The 15,751-nt window shown below is 41.1% G+C and overlaps 1 protein-coding gene across 5 annotated transcripts in view; it reads left to right on the forward strand.

Annotated features, from left to right (window-relative positions):
- The window catches only part of KLHL18 (kelch like family member 18), a 51,798-nt gene that overhangs the window by 6,962 nt on the left and 29,085 nt on the right, over positions 1-15,751 (forward strand). Inside the window, exons 2-3 of one of the 5 annotated variants that reach the window (XM_087430878.1) lie at positions 482-586; positions 7,990-8,169. The exons of 3 other annotated variants lie outside the window; for them this stretch is intronic. The gene's annotated coding sequence lies outside the window, so the exon portion shown is untranslated. The remainder of the gene's footprint in view (positions 1-481; positions 587-7,989; positions 8,170-15,751) is intronic. One more of the 5 variants, XM_087430877.1, reaches the window with a different exon arrangement.

A 15,751-nucleotide genomic window follows, 5' to 3' on the forward strand; every position in this document is an offset into this window, starting at 1 on the left:
GCAGCTACTCTATTCTGATGTTGTAGCACCAAAGCAGCTGTATACAATACTTAAACAAATGGGTATGGTTGTGTTCCAGTGAAACTTTATTTACAAAAATAGGTATGAACCAAACCCATTGGCTGTGGTTGGCTGACTCCTGTTGTACAATGATATGGCCTTTGTAAAGTTTAAGACTTTCGGAATAGCTTGCACTTGCTTTATTGCCCCAGTGTGTACTTCTATAGTTTCAACACAGTATCTACAATTGGAAGCATCTCTTGTTAAAGAGTACTGCCGAACCAGAAGTGAGGGACATTCTTTTTCTAGCTCACTGCAGGTGATCATGGGACTATCCTGGCTGGTGACTGAATAACTGACATAGGAGAAGTCACTGTTAAATTTTGCATCTCATCTTTAAAGTCTTGTGGCTCTGCTGGAGCTTGAAGCAGACTATTTCCAAAGCATTAATTAAAGACACCGTGCTCCCTTTCTGTCTCAGTTGAAGCTGAGGATGCTTAACTGCTTGCAGAATGGCAGGCCAGAGGAGACCGTGATGGCTCCTGTGTTCCAGTGGACCTGACCGGCTATGTTCAGGGCCGTGAAGGTAAGGGCCAGAGTTTGGGCTTTTTGCAGGCAAAGTAGAAGATCAGTAATTCAAATATGGCCCAATATTTCTGGGCAGGCTGTGCTGCATGACTGATCAGAACACAAAAATGCTTTTCAAAAAATCAGCTCAAGAACAGATATTTGTACAACCATGTTCATAGCAGCATTATTCACAATAGCCAAAAGATGGAAGCAACCCAAGGGTGCATCAGCACTTGAATGGATAAACAAAATGTGGTACATTTTGTTCTGTACATACAATGGAATAATATTCCATACATACAATGGAATAGTATTCAGCCTTAAAAAGGAAGGAAGTTCTAATACATACTACAACATGGATGAACCTTAAAGACATTATACTAAGTGAAATAAGCCAGTCACAAAAGGACAAATATCAAATGATTCTACTTAATTGAGGTAACTACAGTAGTCAAATTCATACAGAAAGAAAGTAGAATGGTGATTGCTCAGGGACTGGGGGGGAGAGGAGAATGGGGAGTTGGTGTTTAATGGGTACAAAGTTTCAGTTTGGGAAGATGAAAAAGTTCCAAAGGTGGATAGTGTTGATGATTGTACAACAATGTGACTGTACTTAATGCCACTGAACTGTACACCCAAAAATGGTTAAAATGGCAAATTTTATGTTGTTTATATTTTACCCCGATTTAAAAAAAGGGAGATGATAAGCTCAAGTAGACTTGTTATCAGGTGGGCAAGTGAGATTGCTTATAATGCTTTGTGACTCTGAAGACACTAAAAACAGAATTTGTCTTTGTATCCAAACCCACTGATCAGAAACATTTGATACTAAGGAGTAATCTTTCCTGTTCTTAAGCTTTTATAGTATGCTGCCTCGGCTGTTAAGAGCCAAATTTTGTTAGCTCAGCCCTGTAGCTGCATTTCAAATGGTCACTTAAAAGGAATTGACTTCTAAGAGATACATATTTAAGTGATGCACGCATGTTGTAAGCTTATTTTTTCTGTGTTGATTTGTAAGATCTAAATGTCATGTAACTTTCACAGAGCTGTCCTGAGGACCAGCAAAACACACTGTGGTAACATGTCTTCCAAGTAAAGGTTTGTTGGCATAGTCTACAAATTACAAATGGCTTTCAAATCTGTATTTCTACCCTTTATTTTACTCCTAAATACTAGACCTCTATTTCCATTTGTTCTGTTGATCCTCATACTCATTATGTCTAAAATGAAGCCTCTTTCTCTTCTAAACCATCTCTCCTTTTGTTCCATTTATGTTAGGATGGCACACCATCCATCTAGTCATTGAAACTAGGATTGAAATCTAGTCATCTAGGATTGAAACTCTGGAATTGGCTTTGGCTTGCCCTCTCTCTTTTATGTGTATTTTGTGGCATTTATCCCAATAATAATTACATAATTATTTGCAGTATTGTAACTCCACGAGAGCAGGGCCTATGACTAAATTATTTACTGAGGTGTCTCCATAATAGGTGCTCCATCAACCACAGTCCTAATTCAGATCCTTTTCACCTTTTACCTAACCCAAGATTTGATTAACTGTAGTAGCATGCTGAGAGAATCCTTACAGACCCTTTAGGGAATGATCCTTGTGCAGCTAACGGATTGTTTTTCTTCAGGTTCAGCTCTGATCATGTCGTTGTTCTCCTGCTCTAAGTGGCTTCTCGCTTCATTCTCATTCAGCAGTGTGCTTAGCAGATAAGTCAGCGCCTTCCATGTGCCAAGCACTGTTCTAGGTGCTGGGGACACAGCAGTGGGCAGAGTAGGCAAAGCCTCTGTGAGTGTGAGCTTACATTCTAGTGGGAGGTGGGGTGGCAGGCAATAAACAAATAAATAGCTATAAAATATCCATTGGTGATAAGTGCTATGAAGGAAGATAAAGCAGGATAAGGGGACTGAGAATGCTTCTTTGTTAGAGGGACCAGAGCCAGCCTCTCTGAGTAGAGATCTGAATGAAGTGAGGGAGTGATCCATGAGGATACTTGAGGGAAGAGTATTCTAGGCAGAGGGAATAAGCACAGAGTCCTGAGGCAGCAGCATACTTGGTGTATTTTTTGCAAACAGCAAGAAGCTGGGATAATAAGAGTAGAGTAACCGAGGAGAAAAGTGGAAGGACATGAGGTCGGAGAGCTAGCTCCTCAGGCCCAACACAGTTCCTTGCAAGGTACAGTGTGGCTCAGTAAATACTTGATATGTGAGTGAGGGAATGAATGAATGAAACTAGACAGTATATATGTATTTATTTATGAATGAATGAATGAACAAATGAAGAATTAGGGCAAGGTATAAGGGTTGTACCTAAGAAAGATGGGATGCATTTTCCATAGTTCATGAAGAGAGCACAGGATTTCGCTTGCACTTTCCCCTTCTTCTCCTGTTCAGGAGAGAGAATGCTAATGGCCAGGGCAAGAGAGACCAATTCTGGCTTGTTCTTGAAGAAACTTCTATTCTTCTGCACACAGAAAATCAGAGGTTAGAATCTTGTCAGGGGAACAGGGAGTAGAGCAGAGCTGCTCACCTCTTGGTAGTTTTAAAAGGTGCTCCCACCCATGTTGGGTAAAGCTTGTCTTTTTTTTCCTGTGTCCATAGGCTGTCATTTTAAGTCAGCAAGACATCTGGGCGTAGCCACAGGGTAGCAAGAATGCAGAAGCAGCAGGTGGTGACTGATTTTCGGTAGGATTAAGGGAAGGACTGCTGATTTACCTGAATCTCTGATTATTCTAAGCTGCTCACAGAAATCTGTCACTGCCGTCTGTGAGACTTAAGAGGGGGAAGCTTAAGGATGTCCTGTTGGTGCTGACAGCAACTCCTGGTTGACTTTTCTAGGACCACCAGCTGTGTTCTTGTGGCCCCTCTCTGCCCTTCTCCCCTAGTTACCCACAGTCTCCTCCTGCTGGCTGTCTTTTCATAACCTACATTCTCCAACTTCTCAGCCTATGTTCTAGTATTCCTTTGGCTTGGAGGACCCGCTCGCATCTGCCAGCAGAGTCCTACCCAGGCTTCAAGGCTCTTTTTGTATTTTCTTTTCTTAAGGAGAGAGAAATGGCCAAACACTCCTTCCTCTGTTCTCCTAAAGCATTTTGCATTTGTGTGTTCACTATTGTCTTGTGGTCACAAGTTTGCACACCTGTCTCCTTGCCAGCCTGTATGTTTCTGTTAGGCAGAGACCCATGCCATCTTTCTTTTGCCCGGCCTATCACAGTGGGGTGGTGTTGTGTGAAATCCCATCTCTCTGAAGACAGTCTTCTCATTTCCCTCCAGGTGCAGTTAATCTCTCCCTCTTCCATTGTACCTTCACCCCTCATTACTCAGAGTATTGTCATTGTACCAATAGCATCAGCATTGCCTGAGAGCCTGTTAGAAATGCAGCCTCTCAGGCCCCACCTTAGACCTGCTGAACTAGAGTCTGGGGATTCTTATATCCTGTGCATGTGAAAGTTTGAGAAGCATTGCCTTAACACTTGGCTCCCACTCCCCTTACCAAACTGAACAGAGTGTAGATGTGTTTGAGTGTTTTTCTCCCCTCTAGATGTTGAGCTCCTGAAGCATGTGAAGCATCTATTATCTAGCACATTTCTTGGCATGTTTCAAGTACTCGAAAGTGTTTCCTGAATTACCTTAGAGGGCCCCTGGTATTATGTTCGAGACGCTTCTTCAGTCAACATATTATTGACTGCACATGGTGCCTTGCTAGGTGCATGAGGCACCCTGCTGTGAGTGGGAGTCAGCCCTATCTTTGGCATTTAAAGATTGGTGGGGGTGATAGATACCCATCAAATAATTTTGAGACAAGGCAGAGTGTGGTAAATTCTGTAACTGCACAGGTATCACTAGAGGCCTCAGGGAACACCAAAGGAATGGTAGTTATTTCCAGTTCAGAAGATTTGTGTTGGTTTCATGGAGAGGATGGTGTCTGATTGGTACTTTGCGGGACGAATAGGATTTTGACAGACACACACTGTGGGAAGCGGCATTCCAGGCTGGGGAGAGGCTGTTCAAGGGCCCAGGGATGAAAGTGCACATAAAAGGTGTTTCTTGAACAAGTAAGACATAGAGGAGCAAGGTGGAAGGTGCGACTAGGGAGGTGGGTTGAATGCAGCCTGAATTCCTTGACTTCTCAAGGAAGGAGGATTCTGGGCTGGTAAGAAACATCTGCAAGTGACATGCTGTTGGTACAATTAGGTGTTCAGTGGTTTCTGTGGATTCCACCCTCCTGTCTCCCTCTCTCCTCCCATTCTACCTTGCTGGACATGGGTGGGAGGCAGAGGAGGGTTTGGAAGAGGTGAGACAGGCCTGACTGTTTTAGCCAGCTCTTTACTGGCTCTTTATATGGGACCATAGCCCCAGGTCTTTTTTTAGTGCCAGCTGGTCAGCCACTTCCTCTCTCACCCCCTTCCAGAGTCACTTAACCTAGAGGGGCCCCCTCATGCAGAGAGACCCAAGCTCCATCAGTAGAGGGTTTCAGACAGTGTGCTTTAAAATGCCATCAGAACCCCACACTGAACCCAGTATGTTTGATTATACTTGCCATCTGTTTCCCAACCCCGTGCATTTGTGAGGACTAATCATTTCTGCTTATGGTGGGATGGACTCGTGTCCCTCTGCCCATGTTCTGGGCTGGCAGGCAGGCTATCCAGCATTCAGGATGAAGGGACACATGCCCCTCCCCGCATTTCCTCACATGCCACCTTGTTAGAAATGCACCTGAACAAGGCAACTATGGTGTGGCTTGTTTATTTCTTCTAGAGTTGGGAATGCACTGTTAGCCTGGAAGTCATGCCCCCTACTAGTTGGCCCTATGCCTCACCATCTTTTTCTTGAGCCTTTTACTTCAGCTGACTGAATTGTCAGATAAGGTGAGAGAGTAACACCCCTTATGCTTTAGTTAAGGGCCAGTGCCTTCCTCCCACCGGCTCCACCAATCCTGAGCCAGAAGATCAAAATTAAAAAGAAGAGGTGAGGGGGCCGGCCGGTGGCGCAAGCGGTTAAGTGTGCGCGCTCGGCTGCGGCAGTCTGGGGTTCGCAGGTTCGGATCCCGGGCGCGCATGGACACATCGCTTGTTAAGCCATGCTGTGGCGGCGTCCCATATAAAGTAGAGGAAGATGGCCACGGTTGTTAGCTCAGGGCCAGTCTTCCTCAAGGAAAAAGGGGGAGGATTGGCATCAGATGTTAGCTCAGGGCTGGTCCTCCTCACAAAAAAAAAAAAAAAAAAAGAAGAGGTGAAACTCATCAGAAGTTTTGTTATTTGTTTGTATCTCAGATGAAGGACTGAGAGCTACCTTTTAGATGAAATAGGCTTTAGGATTCATTAAGTACACTTGAGAATGAGGCACTGTGTTCAGTGCTAGGACATAGCCTTTCCTTTCTTTGGGAAGAACATTCAGTCTGGATGGGGAGACATTCATTAGGGACAATATAATGTATGCTAAAATATATGCTGGAGGCTTGTACCAGGTGCTGCAGGAAAGGGAGGGCTGACTGCCTGGAAGTCAGGGAAGCCCCTCAGAGGAGGGAGCACTTGAGCTGGATCTTCAATGATGAGGAGTAATTCACTGAGCAGAAAAATAAGGGATAAGGATCCAAGCAGAGGTAATAGGGCGATTTAGGGGAATTGCCAATAGCTTAGAAGAGAGGCATGGTGGGGGATAAACCAGTTGGAGTAGATAGGGACTAGTTTAGGATTTGGATCTGACTGGTAGGCCGTAGGGAACCCAACAAAATGGGGCTGGTGTAACAGACTCGATTGTATATTGAGTTGATCCATTCAGAAACTTCATTCATTCACCAAATACTGAGTGTTAATTGCTAGACTATTCCAGAAAACATACAAAGATTGCTCCCTTGGTGGAACTCACGTTTTAGTAAGATAGGTAAGTTAGTTATATCAGGCCGCCACTGTTTGTTCTCGTCAAGATTACCAGTGACCTCCGCATACAGAATGACCTCCACAATACAGAGCTATTCCATAACCACAAAGATCTCCCTTGTGCTACCCCTGTATAGTCACACCCATCCCCCTCCCACCTGATTTCTGGCAACCATTAATTTGTTCTCTCTCTCATTTCAAGAATGTTATATAAATGGAATCATAGAATATGTGACCTTTGAGATTGGCTTTTTCTACTCAGCATAATGCCTTTTGAGGACCATCCAAGTTGTTGTGTATGTCGATAGTTTTTTCCTTTATATTTCTGAGTAGTATTCTCTGGTGTGGATGTACATTTCATTTAACCATTCACCCATTGAAGAACATTTAGGTTTTTCCCCGGTTTGAGCTATTACGACTAAAGCTGCTATGAACGTTCATTTACAGAATTCTTCTTGAATGTAGGTTTTCATTTCTCTGGGATAAATGCCCAAGAGTAGAATTGCTGTGTCATATGGCAAATTCATTTTTAGTTTTAGAGGAAATTGCCAAACTATTTTCCATAGTGGCTGTACCATTTTAAATTCTTACCAGCAAGTATGAGTGTAATGGTTAATTTTATGTGTCACCATGACTAGGCTATGGTGCCCAGTTGTTTGGTCAAATACCTGTCTACATGTTGCTCTGAGGATATTTTTTAGATGTGATTAGTAGACTTTAAGTAAAGCAGATTACCTTCCATAATGTGGGTGGGCCTCATCCAATCAGTTGAAGGCCTTAAGAGCAAAAACTGGGGTTTCCCAAAGAAGAAACAGTTCTTCAAGATTGCAACATAGAAACTCTGCCTGAATTCCACACCTGCTGACCTGCCCTGTGGATTTCAGACTCTAGACTGAAACATCAAATCTTATCTGAATCTCCATCCTGCCAGCCCACCCTATAGATTTCAGACTTGCCAGCCCCCATAATTGTGTGAGCCAGTTCCTTAAAATCAATCTCAGTCTCAATCTCTCCCCTACCCCCCAACATGTACATATACAACACACATCCATATCCTGTTAGTTCTGTTTATCTGGAGAACCCTGACGAATATGAGTGACCCAGTTCTGCGTCCTCACCAGCATTTGGTATTATCACTGTTTTTTATTATAGCCATTTTGTTAAATGTGTAGTGATATCTTATTGTGATTTTAATTTGCATTTCCCTAATGGGTAATGTTGTTGAACATCTTTTCATGTGTTTATTTGCCATCTATATATCCTTTTTGATGAAATGTCTCTGTCTTTTGCTCATTTTCTCATTGGATTGTTTTTGTCTGTTTTTTTACTGTTGAGTTTTTAGAGTTCTTTATATGTTATAGATATGAGTCCTTTGTCAGTAGGACTCATATTTGACAAATATATCAAAAATGTATTATTAAATACTATTAAGTCCTATTATTAAATAGTTTTATTTGTAAACAGTAATACAGATTTAAAAATATAATTTGCAAATAATGATACTTTTGTTTTTATTTCATCACACACCTCTCAGAGTATGTAGTGAGAGGATTTCTACACTTGCCTGATCTGCCATTTTGATGAAACTGGGAATCTCCTGCTTATTCAGATCTTGGGAAGCCCCTTCCTACCATGCAGAAAACATACTCTGCTGATCCCCCTTCCTTGGATTCCTGCAGAAGAAGGAGAGGAGATCCCAGACCTGAGCCTTTAAGTGAGTTCCTGCTGAGTGTCTAGTTAATAAGGCCCTTTCATTTCTTTTGTATCATGTAATTTTGAGAAAAAGATTTTCTTAAGGTCAGTATAAGTCTCCCCGTTTTACAGCAGATAAAGTAGGCCCCGAGAAACTAGGCCTTTATTTAATTTGCAAATAAAATTTATTTATTTATATTGCAAGTTTGCAAATATTTTTCCCAGTCTGTAGGTTGTCTTTTTGTGTGTGTGTGTGTGAGGAAGGACAGCCCTGAGCTAACATCTGCCAATCCTCCTCTTTTTGCTGAGGAAGACTGGCCCTGGGCTAACATCTGTGCCCATCTTTCTCCACTTTATATGGGACGCCGCCACAGCATGGCTTGACAAGCGGTGCGTCAGTGCTCACCTGGGATCCGAACCAGCGAACCCCAGGCTGCCGCAGCGGAGCGAGCAGGCACGCCTAACCGCTTGCGCCACTGGGCTGGCCCTATAGGTTGTCTTTTAATTCTCTTAGCAGGGTCTTTCATAGAGCAAAAGTTTTTTTGGTTTCTTTTTGAGGAAGATTTGCCCTGAGCTAACATCTGTCGCCAATCTTCCTCTTTTTGCTTGAGGAGGATTTGCCCTGAGCTAACATCTGTGGCCAGTCTTCCTCTGTTTTATATGTGGGTTGCCACCACAGCATGGCTGACGAGTGGTGTAGGTCCATGCCCAGGAACTGAACCTGGGCTGCTGAAGCAGAGCGCATCAAACTTAACCTGAGGTGTAGGTTGAAGTTCTTTTTTTTTTACCTACGGATATCCAGTTGCTTCCAGCTCTATTTGCTGAAAAGACTCTTTCTTCCATTTGAAGTATAAGTTCTTTTGTACCTTTTGTCAAAAATCAGTTGGCCATACTTGTGTGGGGCTACTTCTGGGTTCTCTATTCTCTATTCTTTCCCATTAGTCGATGTCCCTATCCCTGCACCAATATTACGCAGTTTTGCTTATTCTAGCTAAATAATAAATCTTGAAATGGGTAGGGTAATTCCTCCTAATTTATTCTTTTATTTTATTTTACTTTTTTTTTTACCATTTTAAGCATTTTTTTTGTTTTTATTTTTTTATTTTTTATTTATTTATTTATTTATTTTGTGAGGAAGGTCAGCCCTGAGCTAACATCCGTGCTAATCCTCCTCTTTTTTTGCTGAGGAAGACCGGCTCTGAGCTAACATCTATTGTCAATCCTCCTCCTTTTTTTTCCCCAAAGCCCCAGTGGATAGTTGTATGTCATAGCTGCACATCCTTCTAGTTGCTGTATGCAGGACGCGGCCTCAGCATGGCCGGAGAAGCGGTGCGTCGTTGCGCACCCAGGATCCGAACCCGGGCCGCCAGTAGCGGAGCGCGCGCACTTAACCACTGAGCCATGGGGCTGGCCCATTTTTAACCATTTTTAAGTGTACAATTCAGTGGCATTAAATGCATTTACAGTGTTGTGTAACCATCACCATTGTCTGTTAACAAACTTTTTCATCACCCGAAGCAGAACCCTATAACCATTAAGCAATAATTCCCCATTGCCTCTTCCCTTAGCCCCTGGTAGCCTCTATTCTATTTTCTATCCCTATAATTTTGCCTATTCTAGACCCCTCAAATAAGTTTAATTATACAATATTGTCTTTGTGTTTCTGGTTTATTTCACTTAGTATAATGTTTTCAAGGTTCATCCATGTTGTAGTATGTATTAGAATTTCATTCCTTTTTTAAAAAAATAGACTTTATGTTTTAGAGTAGTTTTAGGTTCACAGCAAAATTGAGCAGAAGATAGAGAGATTTCCCATATATCCCCTACCCCCTGGCACACACAGCTTCCCCGACTATCAATATCCCATACCAGAGTAGTATATTTGTTAGAATCGATGAACCTGCATTGACACATCATTGTCACCCAAAGTCCATAGTTTACGTTAGAGTTCACTCTTGGTGTTGTATATTCTATGATTTTTGACAAATGTATAACAATATGTGTCTGCCATTATAGTATCATACGGAGTAGTTCCACTGCCCTAAAAATCCTCTGTGCTCTGCGTATTTATCTCTCCCTCCGTCCTAACCCCTGGCAAGCACTGATCCTTTTATTGTCTCCATAGTTCTCCTTTTCCAGAATGTCATATAGTTGGAATCCTACTAGCTGTAGCCTTTTCAGATTTGCTTCTTTCACTTAGTAATAAATATCTAAGGTTCTTCCATGTCTTTTCATGACTCAATAGCTCATTTCTTTTTGCTGCTGAATAATATTCCATTGTCTGGATGTACCGCAGCTTATTTATCCATATGCCTACTGAAGGACATCTTGGTTGCTTCCAGGTTTTGGCAGTGATGAATACAGCTGCTGTAAACATTCACGTGCAGGTTTTTGTGTGGACATAGGTTATTAACTCTTTTGGGAAAATCCCAAGGAGCGCAATTGCTGGATCAAATGTTAAGAATATTTTAGTTTTGTAAGAAAGTGCCAAACTGTCTTCCAGAGTGACTATACCATTTTGAATTCCCATCAGCAATGAATGAGAGTTCCTTTTGCTCCATATCGTTGTCAGCATTTGATGTTGTCAGTATTTGGATTTTGGCCATTCTGATAAGTGTGTAATGGTATCTCGTTGCTTTTAATTTGTGCTTCCCTGATGACATGGTGTGGAACATCTTTTCATATGCTTATTTGCCATTTGTATATCTTTTTTGCTGAGATGTCTAAGTCTTTTGCCCATTTTTTAATTCCGTCTTTGTTTTCTTATTGTTGGGTTTCAAAAGTTCTTTGTATATCTTGAATAATAGTCCTTTATCAGATACGTCTTTTGCAAATATTTTTCTCCCAGTCTGTGGCTTATCTTCTCATTTTCTTGATTTCATTCCTTTTTAAGGCTGAATAATATTCCATTGTATGTATATACCACATTTTGTTTATCCATTCATCTGTTGATGGGCACCTGGGTTGTTTCCACCTTTTGGCTATTGTGAATAGTGCTGCTGTGAACGTGGATAAACAAATATCTCTTCAAGACTCTGCTTTCAATTCTTTGGGGTATATACCTAGGAGTGGAATTGCTGTGTCATATTATTATTCTATGTTTAACTTTTTGAGGAACTGCCAAACTGTTTTCCACAGTGGCTGTACCATTTTACATTCCCACCAACAGTGCATAAGGGTTTCAGTTTCTCCACATCTTTTCCAACACTTATTATTTTCTGTTTTTTTGATAATAGCTATCCTTGTAGGTGTGAAGTGGTATCTTATTGTAGTTTTGATTTGCATTTCCCTGATGACTAATAATGTTAAACATCTTTTCATGTGCTTATTGGCCATTTGTACTTTATTCTTCTTGTTCAAAATTGTTTTAGTTATTTTAGATCCTTTACCTTTCCATAGAAATTTTAGAATAATCTTGTCTATATCTCTAAAAATAATCTTGCTGGAATTTCGTTTGGAATTGCATCAAATCTGTACATCAGTTTGGGGAGAATTAACATCTTGACTGTGTTGTGTGTTGTAAACCTTGAACACAGTATGTCTCTTCATTTATTTAAATCTTTGATTTCTTTCATCAGCATTTTGTAGCTTACAAGGGCCTGTACATCGGTTTGTTAGATTTACACCTAAGTATTTGATTTTTTTGAATGATTATATATGTAATTATATTTTAAATTTTGGTTTCCACATGTTAATTGCTAGTATGTGGAAATACAATTGATTTTTCTATGTTGGTCTTGTATCCTATGACCTTGTATGTATTCTGTGACCTTGCTGAACTCACTTATTAATTCTAGATGAGTTGTTTTGGTTTTTGTAGATTGCTTTGGATTTTCCAGTGGCATAAACCATCACATCATTGGCAAACAGGAATAATTTTATTTCTTATTTTCTAATCTGTATTCTTTTTATTTCATTTTGTTGCCTTACTGCACTGGCTGGAACTTCCAGGACTATGTTAAATAGCAGTGGTAAGAGTGAACATCCTTGCCTTTTTCTGTATCTCATGGGAGAGCATTCAGTCTTTTGCCAATAAGTATAATGTTAGCTAAAGGTTTTTTGTAAATGTTCTTTATCAAGTTGAGGAAATTCCCCTCTCTTCCTAGTGTTTTAAGAGTGTTTATCAGGGGGCCCGGTCCCGTAGTGTAGCGGTTAAGTGCGCGCACTCCGCTGCTGGCGGCCCTGGTTCGGATCCCAGGCGCGCACCAACGCACTGCTTGTCAGGTCATGCTGTGGCTCCCACATAAAGTGGAGGAAGATGGGCACGGATGTTAGCTCAGGGCCAGTGTTCCTCAGCAAAAAGAGGAGGATTGGCATGGCTGTTAGCTCAGGGCTGATCTTCCTCACAAAAAAAAAAGAGTGTTTATCAGGAATGTGTGTTGAATTTTGTCAGATGCTTTTTTTTAATATCAGTTGAGAGGATTGTGTGACTTCTTTTTTCTTTAGCCTGTGAATTCTATTTGCTAATATTTTGTTAAGGATTTCTGCATCTAGGGCCGGCCCCGTGGCTTGGCGGTTAAGTGCGTGCGCTCCGCTACTGGCGGCCCGGGTTCGGATCCCGGGCATGCACCGACGCACCGCTTCTCCGGCCGTGCTGAGGCCGCGTCCCACATACAGCAACTAGAAGGATGTGCAACTACGACATACAACTATCTACTGGGGCTTTGGGAAAAAAGAAATAAATAAATAAAATTATTAAAAAAAAAGGATTTCTGTATCTGTATTGGGGGAGATTGGTCTGTAGTTTTCTTGGTACTGTCTTTGTCTTGGTATTATGCTAATTCTGGCTTCATAAAATGAATTAGAATTCTTCTATTTTCTGGAAGATTTTGTTAAGAATTAGTATTAATTCTTTTTTAAATATTTGGTGGAATTCTCTAATGAAACCATCTGAGCCTGGAGATCTCCTTTTCGGGAGTTTTAAAATTACAGAATCAATTTCCATAATAGTTATAGGGCTATTAAAATTATCAGGGTATCGTTATGGTGGGAGAAAAAGAAAGTGGTGTTGTGGGGAAGGAGTAACATTTCTTCAGAACCTACTGTCCACACTTACAGAGGCGGAACTAAGTGGCCCTTGTTCCTATCTGTCTGATCCCAAGCAGGTCACGTACCTCAGAGTTATGGTGGGGATTCAGATGATGGGTTTGGTTATCCCTATCCAAAATAATGATAACTTTTCCAAGAAAATAAACTGCTAGGAATACAACAAATGAGTCATCCATGCAGAAGATATCGGTTGACCATTTCTGTGTGCCCCACAATGTTCCTAGTCAATAAAACACTGCTCTATGCCTTTGCTACCTATAGTGGATGCTATACGTATAGCATATGTAAACCAAGGTGTTTTTACAAATGGGGTCCTTTAACACCTGACGGGTGAGCAGAATGGGTGCCTTGAGATACCACAGGGGCCAAATCAGAGCTGAAGCCACGCTTAGTCATAGCCCTTCTACTAAGGCCGGGAAGGAAGGTCCCCATTTTCCTAATTCCTGCAGGGCTTTCTCTAGACTGCAGTGCTCAGATCTCTGGCTCTTAATGGCAGAACTAGTCTCAGCAAGACCAATCATTTATTGGCTTATGTAATCAAACTGGAGAAAAGACAGGGTTGATGATGGGTCTGGGGGACTGAAATGCTGCCAAGACTCTTTGCCTCTGTGGTCAGCACTCTCCTTCCACTGTAGACTGTTTATCACGCAGGGAGGATGATGGAGCATCTGATCTGATGGCTCCTTGCTGCCCTGGAGGGATTGTTCCTTTTTCTTTCTCATTTGAAAAATCCTGAGGAAAGGTCTAATTTGTAGGGTTTAGGTCATATGTTGTATAGTGTGGTTGGAATAAAGATGGGAGAAGTTCCCAGAAGAAGGTAAGGAGCATTGGACAGAGCGGACATGAGATGGAGTCTATAGCTAGTCATATATTTTTGGAAGGTTTTTAGTGACGTGTGTTGAAGCCACAAGTGTTTTCTGTTACCCTCCAAGTAACCTAAAATAGTTCATTAATAGATCGTCATCATCATAATATTATAGATAATTGATAGTTAATTTATTATTGTAATATTATTAACATATAGTTAATAGCTCGATATTATATAGTTATATAGTTATATATATATAACTATATTATATATAGTTAATAGTAAATAATAATAATAGATTATTATTGTAATAGCCCTCAAGTATTATGGTTATTTGAAGATTTACTGTACCTATTTATGTACGTAAGAAAAATTTGAAGGAAATGAGTAGAAAATCACTATGCCTCCTGCTCAGTCTTTTCTGAATTTAACTGGGAGAACCTGGGTCCATTTTGACTATAACCTTTAGTGACACTGCCATCTTTTCAATGAGATTAATTTATTTTTACAGGGAATTGTTGATTTTCTGGGCTGCTATTGAGGATAGTGTTGGTATTTTATTTTCAATGAATATTTACTGAGCTATTTAAGGGATGTACCAGATCCTTATTACCCTCAAAGAGTTTGAAGTCCACTGGAGTAGGTAAAAACAGAAAAGTACAGTACTTGAGACTGAGGCTTCACGTCTCAAACATGGAATAGCCTTACTCGTCTAATATCTGAATAAGATTTTGATTGGGGGTGGAGAGCTGGGCTGAGCTGGCTTTGTGCTTGGTGGTTGCTGAATAGGATGGAGGATTAGTTGCTACTGAGGTAGGAAGGCAGATACTTCAAGGCATCTCCATGCAGTTCACCTACTACATTTCTGATGGACAAGGCTGCATTGTTGCTAATTAGCATTTAAACTCCATGGAGGGTGGAGAAATAGAAAAGAATTGTGTAACTGTGGCTAAGAAACTAAAGTTTTAAAAAAAGGCTCCAGGGGCTGGCCCGGTGGCGTAGTGGTTAAGTTCACGTGCTCCACTTCGGTGGCCTAGGGTGCGCAGTTTTGGCTCCCAGGCACAGACCTACGCACCACTCATCAAGCCATGCTGTGGTGGCATCCCGCATATAAAATAGAGAAAGACTGGCAACAGATGTTAGCTCAGGGCTAATCTTGCTCACCAAAGAAAAAAAAAAGGCTCCAGTGTGAATGCTTCTATTTTAGGCTTAGTTCATTTCCTTTTGAAAAGGAGCAAGCATTTTCTATAAGACATGGTTATCTCAGTGCTGAATTTCACAAAGTGTGAACAGTTCATACTAGTTCAGCAGGGGGAGTCTGTAAATACCTGCAGAAAATCAGGTGTGATGTGAGCTGGGGGAGAGGGATGTCTTAGATAAGTGACCAACATCTTCTTTCTAGAGAATATGTTCATGTCCCTCTTCATAATATTTGTTCGCTATGATTCTAGAGCAGAGGTCAGCAAATTTTTTCTGTAAAGGGCTTTCTTTTCTGGCTTTGTGGACCATTGGTTACTATCATGGTTTGTCACCTTAGAGATGGGAAAGAGGCGAGATTTGAGGTAACAGTGTATAATTGCAAATCAGTGGAGAAAGTGAACTTTGCGTGGGCCTGTGTAATTCAAGATGTTAAAATAGGGAACACACTTGTCCTCCTATATAAGCTGTAGTTTATAATATTAGATTTATCGGTATTAAAATAATATTTTGATTTCCTATTTGCTTTGTCCCTTTTTTTAATGAACTT

The sequence above is a fragment of the Ceratotherium simum genome, chromosome 5 (assembly GCF_057802395.1).
Source record: "Ceratotherium simum simum isolate JZ-2026a chromosome 5, ASM5780239v1, whole genome shotgun sequence".
NCBI lineage: Eukaryota > Metazoa > Chordata > Mammalia > Perissodactyla > Rhinocerotidae > Ceratotherium > Ceratotherium simum.